Raw genomic sequence first — 15,826 nt, forward strand, 5'->3', positions numbered from 1 at the left:
GCTTCCTCTTGGAGTGAGAATGTCCATCCTACTCCTGTCCCATTGTTGTATTTTGGAAACACACAACTTGTTTGATATCACAGTCTTTTAGTTGGAGGGGAATCTGCCTTAGGATGATTTGTACCTTGAGTCTCACTGATATGATGCTTAGATGAGACTTTGGACTTAAACTTCGAGGTTGATGCTGAAATGAGTTAAGGCTTCTGGGGGCTACTGAGATGGAATGAATGTGTTTTGTATGTAAGAAGGACATGAATTTGAGAAGGTCAAGATTAGAGTGCGATGATTTGAATGTTTCCCCTCCCAAATTCAGGTGTTGCCGATGTGATAGTCTTAAGAGATGGGACCTTTAAGAGGTAATTAGGCCAGGAGCGCTTCTTTGTCCTGAGTGAGATACAAAACCCTTATAAAAGAGGCCCCACTAAGTGTTTGGCTAGCTTGCCCTTTCACCTTCCGTCATGTGAAGACATACTGTTCCTTGTCTCCAGAGGATGCAGCAATAAAACACCATTTCAGTAGCAAAGGGCAGCACTTCTGAGACACCAAAACTGCTAACAGCTCGCTCATGGGCACCCCAGCCTCTAAAACTGTGAGACATTTCTGTTTTTTATAAATTGCCTCATTTGTGGTATTCTGTGATAGGAGCACAAATGGACTAAGACACTAACGTTTATATTACAAGGCTCAGTCTCCAAATTACTGTTTTTTTCTGTTTTTTGTTTTTTCGCTGTTCCTTGAGATTATTCTTAAGGGACTTAGATTCTTCATATCAGGGATCTCCTACCCCTGGGCCATGGACTGGTCCTGGAGGAGGTGAGTGGTGGGCAAGCGACTGAAGCTTCATGTGTATTTGTAGCTGCTCCCCATTGCTTGCATTACCACCCGAGGTTGGTTGGCCTCCTGTCAGATCAGTGGCTGCATTAGATACTCATAGGAGTACGAGTCCTATGTGAACTGCACATGTGAGGGTTGTAGGTTGTGTGTTCCTTATGAGAATCTAATGCCTGATGATCTGTCACTGTCTCCCATCACAATGGGACCATCTAGTTGTAGGAAAACAAGCTCAGAGCTCCCACTGATTCTACATTATAGTGAGTTGAATAATCATTTCATTATATACTAAAATGTGATAATAAAAGTGCACAATAAATGTTATGCATTTAAATCATCCCAAAACCATCCCTGTCACCCCTGGTCCATGGAAAAATTGTCTCCTGTGAATCCAGTCCCTGGTGCCAGAAAGATTGGGGCTCACTGCTGTGTATAACTGGACTTTAACTTTCTCTGTTAATTACAAAGCTCTGATATACTTTCTGAGGTACAATCAAATGTATTATCCAAGGTAACGTTTATTTCTCTATATGAACTGTTGAATTTTTATTAAAACTATGTATATATTTATAAATACTTCTCTGTAATAGGATAGAAATGAGTATTTATGTTTCTACTCGAAAGATGTGGATTCCAGAAGTAATGAAATCTTACTGTACTAGACTCTCCTAAGAATGAAGAAGCCAGTAGAAAAAATGATTTAAAGATGTTTATTTATTATTGTGGAACTAATGCTTCAGTTGCTTTCTGAATAAAACCAATATCCAACTGCAACATAATCTTAGACACAACACTTGCCTGATTGTCTTTTGTGTTAATATTCATTCGCCTTACAAAAACAGTTAAATGGTGGCATTGTTTTCACCTTACATTATAGATTAGTAATCAGGACCAGGCCGGGCACGGTGGCTCATGCCTGTAATCCCAGCACTTTGGGAGGCCGAGGTGGGAGGATCAGGAGGTCAGGAGTTCGAGACGAGCCTGACCAACATGGTGAAACCCCGTCTCTACTAAAAATACAAAAATTAGCTGGGCGTGGTGGTACGCGCCTGTAATCTCAGCTACTCTGGAGGCTGAGGCAGGAGAGTTGCTCAAACCCGGGAGGCAGAGGTTGCAGTGAGCCAAGATCCCACCATTGCATGCCAGCCTGGGTGGCAGAGACTCCATCTCAAAAAAAAAAAAAAAAAAATCAGGACCAAGAATCCTATACAGATGAAATAGGTGATGGCGACCCCTTATTAAAGATTATGAACAACCATCTTTACCAGTGGAAATTATCTAGTTGTCTAAAGTAGAGGATAATTACCTACATCATTTTTATTTCTACAAGCCCTGGGAAATATTTTGATATGAGTTAAAAATACATTTTGTTTGAGCCATACAAGTTTCTTCTTGATCCAAATGGTTTGGTTATGGTAGATGTAGAGTAAAACTCCTTCTTAGCTCATTTATGAGTAAATATTGTAGTGTTCCAAAAGATTACTCCCCCATTCTTCGGTGGTGCCTGCAGTTCCTTTGATCAGTAGAAAAGACCTTTTTAATTTCCAAGTTAAGCAGAAGTTTAAAGGGTCTTATCACTGATTTAAATGTACATTAAAACATACCACAATCCCCTCGATTGGTATTTATGGTGGAATTTTAGAGAGAACAAAGTCAATAAGCGAACACTGACTGTTTACAAAAGGGAAAAAACTGGGCTGAAGCAAACTATACTCAATTCAAATATTTGCCCATAATTAACTCTGCAAGGTATCTGTATCAAACTCTTACTAATTTCAGTTCGAGTAGATCAATAAAGCAGCATTTTTCTCTCAGTTTTTTCTGTGCTGAGTTTGCATGCAGTGACACAAACGTTAGTGGCATGGCTGGTAACTAGCCATATCCCTGGGAGTTGAGTGCAGAGAGCCAAGAGGAAACTAGACACCATGAAAGTTACTGTTTTTTTTCTTTCCAGGTAAGTGTCTCTGGGAGCTCATCCCTGGGGCTTTCCTTAGACAGCTGCTCCTCTTAACTCCCTCTCATCCCTCCTCTAGCACAGGACAGCAGCCATGCATTAATGGCTAAATGCTGGGAACACCATGGTGCATGATGGTATTCAGAAATCCTTATCCTCACATGCTTTTGCTGTGCAGTTCATTTTTTAACAAAGGACTAGAAGCGAAAATGTGGATGTTAGTGAAAGAGAAGAGCAGGGGGTGAAAACCCACTCTGTAGCAAATGAATTACATTCGAAGTCAATTTTTAACTAATTCTTCCTGTGGCTATTAAAAGAGCTAGTGTTACATGGAGTCACAAACCCGTCCCCAGAAAATGAGTATCAGTGAGAGATCCGCTTCTTGGCATAAAGCATCCTCCTTAGAGAAAATCATTCTTGAAGTCCATATATTAAGTGAATTCTCACTATTCTAAGGTAGGTTTTAAAAATATAACAGAAAAGAAAGAAAAACTATTGGATTTATCCACCTTAAAGAGACCATAAATTGACCTCCTGCTGATGACAGAGTACTCAGTTAGGTGGGAAAAAAAGCAACAACAACAAAAAAACAACAAAGAAACCCTTCATAGCCAACAATAGAGATTGCTTCAGTTCAATTTCTTCTGTTATACAGGATTTGACTTCATGTTTTAGCGCCATAATACATTTATTAGAATAAAATTCAGGAACATTATCGAATAACTGAAAATAAATTCTAGCATCCATGGCCACAAAACATTTTTTATAACTTCTTTTACCTAATGGCTCTAATATAAGCTTTTCTGTTCCCTCCCTCCCTCTTCCCTTCCTTCCCTCCCTCCCTTCCTTCCCTTCTTCCTTTCTCTTTCTTTCTTTCCTTTTTCTTTACGAAACGCCTTCCCTGAAGCTGTGGAATGTACTAGGGAATGTTAAATGTTTTTCCTTAAAGAGCTTTTTACTAATGGTTTCATTTATTAGCCTTTACTTTTAACATAAGGTCTTACACCCTTAATTGTATTGCAGTATATAGTAACAACCTCTACTTTAATTGCACCAGAAAGGAAAGTCCTACAAAAGTGCCTTTATTTCCACAGTTATCTAGTCTGTGTAATAACTGCTATGTAGAAACTTCTCGGAGGTGACCTCTTCAAGATACGCACATCTTGCCATCACCAATCCATAGGAGAGTTTGAAATGGGCTGTGAGAACTTGCAACATTTTACTCAGTGTCTTGGGAGACACCATTTTCCTGACCCCTTAAATTTACTGTCTTTATAGACAACTTGCTCTGGGAAAGGGGGACTTCAGAGTTAACTCAGCAGCTTTGGCAAATGAATGTTCCGTGAGAGTATTACTGCAGACCCCAAGAGGGGACATTAGTCTAGCTCTTCATTAGCAGGGGTGAGAAAAAGCTGTCCTCTGTGTTCCTGGATAGGCAGACTTATTCTGATAGGAGTTTCTCTCTGGAATTCAATTCTCTGAAATTCTTAGTGCTCCCAAAGTCAGACTTGTCTTTAATGGAAATGGGATAAGGTGAATCTGAAAATGTCAAGTGCAGAGTTTTATTTTTCAAGAAGACCATGGGTTTACAAATTGGAAGAAAATAACAATTCCTTTAACAGAAATAAAGTGCAATTGTAAAAGTCCAACACATTGCAATTTGACAATGTGCACTAACTGATAATGCCACCCAATTGACTCATTTACCAATTTAAGGTTATTTTGTAATCTCCCTGTGAGCTTCTCAACATAATAGAAGAACTCCGTAAGAAAGTGTGTGCGTGTATTGCCCATAACAGCAAATAACTTCCTGCAATGCTTAAGAAAATACAGCCAACAACTCCTTTCCTTACCCTTTATATAACAATGATATTTGTATGCCAGTAATTGTTTTTTTCAAATGTGAATGTTGGTGCAATGTGTGGGTGAACAGAATGCAATGGAAATTTCAAAATCATATAAATAAAGTTAAGGAAAATAATTGGGAACAAAGGAAAAATATGGATGAAATTTGAATACGGTGACTCTGAAATCTGAGTAGAAAAATATTCTCAATATTTGATGATAAAAGTATTGAAAAGACACAACCGAATTTACTTATCTGTCTATTCCTAAGTTCAAAGTTTATAGCCACTGAAGCCATTCTAAAATAATTTTGTCTTTTTCTACCACTACAAAAGTATGCTGACAATAATAAATGATACATGTAGAATGGCTTTCTTCATTAAACTTTCAAGCTCCTTACATTTTATAATTTTTTAATATTTAATTTTTGGATATAGCTTTTTTATTTCAAGTTTTATTTCAGATATGGGGGGAGATGTGCAGGTCTATTACATAGGTATATTGTACCCAGGTAGCTGGCATCCAACCTAACCGGTAGTTTTTCAACCCACGCCGCCCGCCAACCTCCATCCAATGGTCTGCCGTGTCCGTTGTTCCCATGGTTATGTGTATGTGTGCTCAATGTTTAGCTCCCATTTATAAGTGAGAACATGTGATATTTGGCTTTCTCTTCTTGCATTAGTTCACTTAGGACATATTCTAAATGCACTAACTAGAGAAAAATTTTGATGGGAACTGCTATCTATACTTACAATGAATATTGTAGTGAGTGTGAAACTTTGTCATCTCATGTGATTTTTTAAAGCATTCATAAGAGCAGACTAGCAAATAAATCACAGTATTGTTTTAAATATCCAATAATGATCTCAATCAGAAAAAAACAATTGCAAAGCGCTTACTCATCACTGTGCTGTGCTTGGTGCTTTAAAAAGTGATTTATTGAACTCTAGGAACTTAAAAAATCAAGTGATTAATTGTAATATTGGTTTGGTAATTTTTAAGCTGCTGATTTTTTTAGAGCTTTATAGAACATATAGCTTGTGTCTTGAAAAAAATCTGTAAGAACAATGAGACGTAGCACTCTTGACTCTGTTTGAACAATTTTAAGAGTGGAAAATTCTTTACAACATGAGAGAGACTGATCCATTTATGAGGAGGTGTGATGGGAAGCCTCTCTTGATCTAAGCAATGGGTGGAATTTTATTTTCTAAAGCAATCATGACCACTTTACCATGCCTTATCCACTTTTACAGTATTTGAATCCATTTCTTTAATTTATTCTCCTATATTTCCAAAGCTCTCATGGATTTTAATAAATCTATTTTACATTGTCTCTTGTATTCTAGTAGGAATTAATTATCAGATCTTATACCCTATTAGTTTCTGTAAGCTGAGAACTTGCCATTTGATCCTTTTTCATCATGTAATCTATCAGTACTTCCAGATATCTCCTATGCTTTTCTTTTTTGGCTCTACTTGTGTTCTCCTCCCCTACCTCCTTAATACCTTAAAGTTCTTTGGCCCTAGACATGTTTTTTTAGTGGGGGCTTGGACTTCATTGGATTAGAATCTCTATATGTCCTTCTTTTTTCCTTCTTGGGTTCAACTTCATCTCTACACACTATTTTTGGTTTGTCTTTCCATAGTCTTCCACCCATATCCGTAGTCTCAGGACAGCCCCCCTCACCCAATTACATGCTAACCTGGTTCAAGGAATCTGAGTCAGAGCTCAAACATTGTAGCTTTCTCAGAGAGATTTATGCATATCTAGTCCATGAGTTCCATATCCCAGGCATTTCATTTTGTCCATCTCTGGATCTGAATAGAATAATGGCCTAGGTATGCCACAGGTCTAGCATACCTAGGCCACCATTCTGTTCAGGTCCGGAGACTAGGACAAAAGATTTTATGCCTGTGGCAAATTATGGCAAATTCAAGAAAAATGGAGAGGGCTTCCTGCTTAGCTGGTGTGTGTATCTCTTCTGATTTCCCATTGAGAGTCTTCTTAGACTCCCACTCTGGCTTCTCACAAAAGATTTCCAGTTAAAAAGGTTCAATTTTGGCTGGGTACAGTGGCTCATGCCTGTAATCCCAGCACTTTGGGAGGCTAAGGCAGGCAGATCGCGAGGTCAGGAGATTGAGTCCATCTGGGCCAACATGGTGAAACCCCATCTCTATTACAAATACAAAAATTAGCTGGACATGGTGGCATGTGCCTGTAATCCCAGCTACTCAGGAGGCTGAGGCAGGAAGAAGAATCACTTGAACCCAGGAGGTGGAGGTTGCAGTGAGCGAAGATTGCACCACTGCACTCCAGCTTGGCAACAGAGCGAGACTCCATCTAAAAAAAAAAAAAAAAAGTTCAATTTCAGGTTTCTGCAAAGTTCCTGTGTTAAAAAAAAGTGCTCCTTAGGGGCAGGAAAACTAATTTAGAGCAGGGTTCAAAGTGGTGAGAATGCTCAAGTCCCTGGTATCACTAGCTGCTAGACCTAGGAAAATTCACCAATGTTGATCTTCCTTCTCTCCTATGTGATTATATAGTATGATGTAATAAATTAAGCTTCTAGGAAACCAGTTTGAGCCAACTTCCTGAGTGGACAATGCCTCTTCTTTAAGTAGGCCAGGCTGTTGCTTGATTATTGGAACATTCATCCCATCCACATTGAGATCTTTTTCTGTGACCCTTATCAATGTGAGATGAATACACACACTATACTCAGGATATGAAAGAGGGTAGTGTTTTTTGGGCCATACAGGAACAACAGTAGAATGACTGAGGTCTATATTTTTGCTTTGAGAAGCCTTCAAAGGTATCTTACATAATAAACATATGTGTCTCTGGAATTTCTGGCTTTCTAGCTTTTCTGAGCTCATGACCTAGCCCCAAATACAGGATGCTGAGAAGCTTATATCTTTTGGGATTTATATTACTTACATTCATTAGATGAATCATTCACTATAATAAGGACACCTAATGGTTTCTACTCTTTCACTCACTAAATGGAACTGTGATTGGTGGGATCTTACTCTCAGATTGAAGTTATTAGAGACAGCATAATTGGTGGCTTTGAGGATCAAATCATAGTATATTGGATGCAAATACCTAATCCAAGACTGAATTCATATGGAGGAACACTGCTAGTGGATAGTTTCAGTTGGAGGTAGAGGTTATACTCATGGAACTCATCCCATCCCACTGTATATGGTGGAGCGAATGAGACCCATGACATGTAATTCCTCATGGAGCACGACCTTTCCTGCCTGAAAGTACACTAATTCTGATCTCATTCCCCTCCATAGTTATCAGTTCAGGATGAAATGTTTTAGGCAACTATAACACTGTGGATTTATATTGAGTGTGGGGAAACTAAACCACCGAGTACTCCTATACGTAATTTTCTGTTTCTCCAGATCTTCCTACGTCATTTGCTTATCCAGTAGTTTTTTCTTTAAAGTAAAAATTTTACAATTGTCACTGATTTAAAAAGTGATAACTGGAACCAGAATTCAGTCACCTATGACCAATCCTTTCCAGCTGCCTTCTGTTAAACGTTCTTTTACCATGGTCATTTCCCTTTTACATTTAATCTGTACTCTTACTCACACATTTTGTTTGTATTTTATATGCTTTGAATTTGTGTCCCTGCCCAAATTTCACGTGCAACTATAATCCTCATTGTTGGAGGATGGACGTGGTAGGAGGTGATTGGATGAAGGGGATGGATTTCCCCCTTGCTGTTTTCATGATAGTGAGTGAGTTTTCACAAGATCTGGTTGTTTAAAAGTGTGTAGCACCTCCCCCTTCTCTCTCTTTCTCTTGATCCTGCTACGTAAGATGTGCCTGCTTCCCCTTCACCTTCTGCCATGACTGTGATGGAAATGGTGGACCATCAGCAGAGGGTGCCATCTCACTGGTTGCAGCAGGGAGGTGTGGCTGGGACCACATGCTCCATGGAGCTGGTGAGAGCCCTGCCCTCCCGGGCACAGCTGCTGCTGCCCAAACCATGGTTGCATACCCAAGCCTCCTGCTCCATGGAGCAGGTGGGAGCCCTGTGACCCCCCATCCCCTTCCCTCTGTGCAGCTGCAGCCATCCAAACCATGGCTACAGGCCCAGGCATCCCTGCACTCTTGGGGGCCCGGGAAGGCCCCTTGCCCTCTCAGGCTCAGAAATGCCTGCTCCCACTGCCTGGCTTCTCCTTGCACTTGGCGTGTGCTCCAATCTTGCGGCAAAGTCGAGGCTGCACCCAGGCACTGTCATGGCCCAGCTGGGTGTGAACACGCTTAGGGCAGTGCTGACATGCAAGCCCCCTGATGCTTTGGTCCCCTCTGGACACTGGGTTCTGACAAGCATGAGAAAGAAGTCAAGGGGTTGCTGAGAGCAGCTTGGCATTGGCCTGAAGCTGCCCCTTGGCAAGAACAGCCTAGGCACCATGAAGAGAAGCAGGAGGCAGACAGGCTCCTGGGTGGAAGGGGGCAGGTCCCTAGTGAGACCCAACCTTCAGGCCAGGGAGGGCCTGAAGTCTGGGGGCTGGGCTGCCAATCCCATGGACAGGAGTGGGAACTTGTGGTGCCTTTTCTGGGCCTGCCCATGAACCAACTGGTGTATACTGCCTCCTCTCTGAGGCCTATAAAAGTCCCGGGCTTAGCCATAGCTGAGCAGATACTGGGATGACCAGCTACAGAGGGGCTACCTGCTCCAGGGGCTTCTCTCTGCTGACACTCAAGCAGTGGAGCTACCCACTCCAGGGCCTCCTCTCTGCTGAGTGCTGGGAAGATGACAAGATAACCTACTTGAGGAGAGGAGCTTCCCACTCCAGGGTCTCTTCTCTGCTAAGAGCTGAACACTCACTGGGACATCCTGGCTATGGAAAAGAGCTGCCCCCTGCAGGAGATTGAGCTGCTCTATTGCTCAATAAAGCTCCTCTTCATCTTTCTCATCCTCCACCTGTCTGTGTACCTCATTCTTCCTGGTGACAGGACAAGAACTTGGGACCCATCTTATGGTGGGGCTAAAGGAGCTGTAACACAAACAGGACTGAAACATGCCCCTTGCTAGCCACGTTGCAGGTGAAGAAAAGAGCTGCGGACCTGATGGTTCCCTAAGCCAGGGCTGTGACTCCCTCTTTGGGGTCTTGCAGTTCCTAGTGTCTCCAAGCTTCCAGGTGCACTGCATTCCCTGTTGCCAGTTGCGGGAGCTGCATGTTGTGTGCCTGGTCCAGACACAGCCTCACAGAGAGCTGGCATCCATGCTGGCACCTGGAGCTGTCAACCCCTTGGCAGCAGGTGGCGTGTCTGACTGCACAGTGGCTGGACCCCACACTCGCTGTCCCACCCCTTGCCACTCTATACCTGACTCCAGTCTCCCTTGGAGGCATGAGATCAGGAACGGTAGCATGAACTGAACACAGCCTGCCAGGCTGAGCTGGCAGAATGAGCCCAGTAGGCCTAACCATAACTCAAGCAAAGGTGCCACTGACCACAGATTTCAGGCAAGAAAAGCAACACCCCAAAGATCCTGCAACAATTGTAAGTTTCCTGAGGCCTCCTCAGCCATGCTTCCTGTATAGCCTGTGGAAATGTGGGCCAATTAAACCTCTTTTCTTTATAAATTACTCAGTTTTGGGTACTTCTTTATAGCAGTGTGAGAATGGACTAAGACAGTATCCATGTTTCAGACTTACATGAATGATATTTCTTAGTACTTGAGATTGATTAGAGAAGAAATCCTCAATTGCTTCTCATGTCATTCAGTAGATAAACATGAGGTTTTTGTGGCATGATGCTGTCCTATTCTAGTCAATGTGGATTTTGATGTATGGTGTTAAAACCATTTCTGCAGGTTCCTGCTTTCAGATGGCCAAAGGATGAAGGAAAACAGTGCAGCAAAAGTTGCTTTACCTTACATTTCTTCAAGCACTTATTTATCTAGTATCAGCGTTCCCAACAGAATAATCCAGTAGTTGCATTGTGGCACCTTACAGATAGACACTTTTATTAAAGAAAACATGACTACAATATTTTTGACTATCCATCTTGGTGAAATAAGGAGGAAAAAATTGAACAACTGTGTCAGTGAGAACCACCAATAAGCAAAATTATCCCTTGAAAAGGCTATAACGCTCAGTCATGAGACTTTGAGGTCAGAGTTATCTTAAACATTTGCTCAGTTTGATCACTTTCCCATATGTCCTCAGGCAGAATAGTTTCAGGAAATGACAATAAAGTATTTCTCCAAGATATTTTACTTAAAATATATTCAAGATGACAAGAAATGTATAGAACTCTCACTGACAATTACTAGCATACAGATGATTCCTTACGAAAAGGTAATAGACTTTAAGTATACCATAACTACTTTTAAAACTGCTAGCACCTCGTGAGAAAACTTTGGAGAGTTTATTCAGAAAATTCTATTTGGCTTACATTCTGTTGCTCTTCTTTTTCTTTTTATTGATAGAGACAATGATATAATTATGAATTATTCCAAAGGTTTCATACATGTTTTGTAACTGTGTCTTCTTACTCTATCAAATTTGCTCAATTCTATACAATCATAGAATCAAGTTTCTTTCCTTACCTCCTATTGCAATCACTTTCTCCGTAACAATGGAAATTCAATAATGTTTTGTGTTATATTTTTATAATTTCACTTACAATCATTTTTTTTATGTGCTTTCTTTACGTCATATTTTTCTTATGACTGTCAATATCTGTCCAAGCAGAAATTATATAGATCATCAATAGCTAACATAGTATCTGACACATAGTTGGTGCTTTTTAATAAATGTTTGTGGATATAATTGTTTTGGATTGTATTTTGAATAGTCTTTATTTGTAACATTCTCATAATAAGATTTGTATTGACCCTTACTTCCTACTTCTCACTCTTTAAATTTTATTTTTATAGGATTTGAATATTTGGGCATTGCTATTCCATCACTGTTATGGATTATTTGTTCCCTGGATAATGTTTAAGAGCTGAGACATTGTTGTTCATTTCTCAAAAAGTAACATAGTCTTTCTTTGAAGGCATTGTGGCATAGGTCCTGGGCAACCTTCCAAGCCACTTGGCTAAATATTTTTAAGTTTTTGATCTATGAAAAAGTTATATAGTAAACATCATAATTAATTTCATGCAATCACTAGAATCAACTTAACCATCTTCCTAACCCCCACCGTCTTTATTAGCTTTCATTTTACTGAAGAAAGGAAAACAACCTTTAGCAAATATTCTCAAGTTTTGGTCATAGACGTAGCTTTTCATGAAAACCAAGTAAAGGGACTGATGTTTCTTTTTTACACTCTGCCTGATTTCCATTGGACCTATAACTAATTTCTTTTATGACTTGGGCATATGGACCACTTCTATTTTCATGGATTCATTAAGTTGTCAAAAACTAAGGGCAATGACTTGACAAATCATCTTCAGGAGAAGGTGAGTTTAAGAAAAACATATTTGCTTTCATAGCTTCACAGTTAAAATAAAGAAGGAGAAATGCATAGTTTATGGCCTGTTGTAGTGGTAAATGAGTTTTTGAAAGCTATTATTCAAACTGCACTTTTTTCTGTATGGTACAGATTTAAATACTAAAACCCAATTCTCTCATATTTCTAATTTCAACTCTCTGGGAATAGCAGTTGCAAGCACCATGTTCTAATATACAACTACTCACTCTACCTACACAATGCCAAACATTTAATCTTATCTTTGGAATACATTAGTCTCTAAAATATCTGCCACCTATTTTTTAGAGTTTCAGGCTCTTGAAGATTACATAATTACAAAATTGTTTATTTATTTGTGCAAACTTTCTTGAGCCCCTTCCATGTCTAAAGCACTTTACTCAAGGTAAGAAACATTAAAATACAGATGCAGCTTCACCTAACAGCTCTCGAAGAACACATATCCTCCTAGGAGAGCCCCCTTTTGTAGTGGATACAATAATAATAATAATTTATATAATAGCAATTATTTTATTCTGTGTGTGTGTGTGTCCTCATGAACTCAGCTAGAGGAACTTTAATGTTATTTGTTTAAATGTGGTTATAATGAAACCCCATTCTACCAACATGGTGGCAACTTTGCGGCAGTGTGGGCTGGGACTTCCTCCTCCTTTTCCAGAATTCAGCTCTTTTCTGAGAGGACTTGTGTAGTAGCAGAGTAATAATGATGAGGAGTGGGAGTAGGGAGGCTCTTTAATCGTCATGTGTCTCTGCTTCAGAAAACCTACAATGTATACCTTTAACACAACTATTCCAGCCAGCAATAATAGATCACATCTAGAAACCGTTCACAATCTTCTCATCCGAAGCAGTCGCTTTCTTATTTTCCTGCTTTGAGAAAGGCATCTTCTCACCTATGAGCACATAATACTAAAGATGTAGATGTTACCAATTTACATTTGATTTCATTATGCTCAAAACTATCTATCTATTCTGATTTAAGTACTGGAGATTTGCATCTAGAATAATCATCATGAGTAGTAGTAATAGTAATAATGGAAGTCAAAGTCATGAAAAATTAGGTCACATTGTTGAATCCCATTGACTTGGTGGGTGCTTTGCCCACCTTGTCTCTATGTTAACACGTCAAGCCTCCTGTTATCTCTAGAGAGAATGTTGCCAACACTGCTTTCTAACCTTGAGGGATTAGCGCATTTTGCTGCACTCCTGTCTACTCACCCCTCACGTTTCTGAATTAATAATTTATTAATAAGCCATCTTGACTCCTTCAAGTCTAAAATAAGTTCCCCCATTGTTCTATATGCACTTTTAAATATGGAACCTGTATTTTGGATTAAAATTCTGTGTCATCCCAACTAGATAGTAAATTCTTGGAAAGGACACACTTTATCTATTTGTTATGTTTTATTTTTTCTTCTACCAAATTCTTGACACGTAGCCTGGGATAATGGAAATGACAGCATAGACATATTTTTCCATTTCCAAAGACAGGTGTACCTTTTTCTATCAATTACAGGTTAAATTTTTAATAAAATGTAGTTGTCATCAATATTATATGGAGCTAATGAATGAGTCACACCTAAGGTCCCTCTGACCATTTGAAGGATCTAGTTCAACTGATCCTCGCTATGACCTGGTCACGTGTGAAAAACAGATTGTTCAAAGTGAGGAGAACTGATACATATGTTACTGAGGAAGAGGATTTGGAAGCTCAGCAGCAATACAAGTGAAACTGCAGCTGCCTGCCCAAAAACCATTACAAATCACACAAAAGCTACACAAGGATGTCAGCCTCCTGACTATATCAAGTCATGAGAGCAGTCACAACAAGGCGTCCCTAACCAAGCAGAGCACCAATGTATGGAGATTAAATACTGTGCTTAGGAGGACTGCCCATCCCCTTCCCTCGGTCATATTAAGGTGCACCCGCTTCCCCACAGGCACATCTTCTGCAGCTGATACTATCTGTTACTTTTTTTTTTAAAAAAGAAATTATATCCACATATCTTTAAATTTGGACCACCTTTCAGGTAGTGTCTGAAATACGTTAGGTCAACTCAAGGGCCTGAAAACAGGCCTTATTTTACACAATGCCACTCAAAGTTCTGAAAATTTATCTTTGGCTTTACTTATTTCCTTCAGTTCTCTTTTTTTTTTTTTTTGAGATGGGGTCTTGCTCTGTCACCCAGGCTGGAGTGCAGTGGTGCGATCTCAGTTCACTGCAAACTCTGCCTCCCGGGTTCAAGTCATTCTCCTGCCTCAGCCTCCCGAGTAGCTGCAACTACAGGCACCCACCACCACGCCCGGCTAATTTTTTTTTTTTTTAAGTAGAGACAGGGTTTCACTGTGTTAACCAGGACGGTCTAGATCTCCTGACCTCGTGATCTGCCTGCCTCAGCCTCCCAAAGTGCTGGGTTTACAGGCGCGAGCCACCATGCCTGGCCCCTTCAGTTACCTTCTGTCCACATAGTTCTATAGAGAATTCTGCAGTAAAAGTGGTCATAGGCCTCAGAAGTACCCGTCTGAATTTTCCCTCCTCCTCCTTGCCCTACCTAAGTATTAACTTTCTTCTGAAAACCATAATTTCTTTATGATCTTATGTACGGATGTTATTCATTTTTTCACACATTAGAATTATAAGGTTAATGGAATCAAGTACAAGGCAGTTTCCAGATGATTTTTCAATGTATTTCTTTTTAAAACAAAGATATACACAAAACTGGTTTGATATTTGTCTTAGTCAGCTTGGGCTACGATAATAACATACCACAGGCTGGGTAGTTTAAACAACAGACATTATTTCTCACAGTTCTGGAGACTGAAAGGCCAAGGTCGAGGTATGGTCAGGTTCAGTTCTTGGTGAGGGTCCTGTTCCTGGCTTGCAGATGGCCAGCTTTTCCCTGTGTCTTCATGTGGTAAAGAGAGGATGCTCTGGTGTCTCTTTCTCTCATAAGGACACTAATCCCATCATGGGGGCTTTATCCTCATGACCTAATCACTCCCAAAAGCCCCATTTACTAGGGCTTCAACATACAAATTTTGGAGGGACATAGACATTCAATGCATAACAATATTCATGCTCCTTTTACTAGATCTCATGCTTGCTGGTACCTACGCACTTTCTGGATTCTCCACTTAAAGGCAGTTGGTCTGCTGGAACCATCTTTCTCTTCACCATCTTTCGTCATTATCTCATATGATTCTGACATCATGATCGGAAGCCTGATATAAATGACCTGATCATAGCTGTCATTTTAAATTTCAAAACATTGAAATTTTACTGCTAGTTAACTATCTGAAGAAAATGGCATCTAATGATTAGCAATGCCCAGCTGCCGTATATTGTTAAATAACCTAGAAGTGAAACCATTGCTGTTCATTTAGAATCCAAAGTCCTATGGTGAAAAGTTATTCCTTTAAAGAGAATATGTTAGCACCTGCATGGTGTCAGCATTTCAAAATGGAAATGTATCTGGTTTTATGACTCTGTAGGTTAGAATATTAAGAACAGCTTCCAACAAACTAAATTTTTTTATATACTTCATCTTCAGATGATCCAAGATACCTTGTTGGCAATAGGTCCATTATCAACTCCTGCTTTAAAAATTTAGATTTTACCCTTTGGGAGGCCGAGATGGGAGGATCATGAGGTCAAGAGATCGAGACCATCCTGGCTAACACGGTGAAACCCCGTCTCTACTAAAAAATACAAAAAACTAGCCGGGAGAGGT

The sequence above is a fragment of the Mandrillus leucophaeus genome, unplaced genomic scaffold (assembly GCF_000951045.1).
Source record: "Mandrillus leucophaeus isolate KB7577 unplaced genomic scaffold, Mleu.le_1.0 Scaffold156, whole genome shotgun sequence".
In the NCBI taxonomy this organism is placed as follows: domain Eukaryota; kingdom Metazoa; phylum Chordata; class Mammalia; order Primates; family Cercopithecidae; genus Mandrillus; species Mandrillus leucophaeus.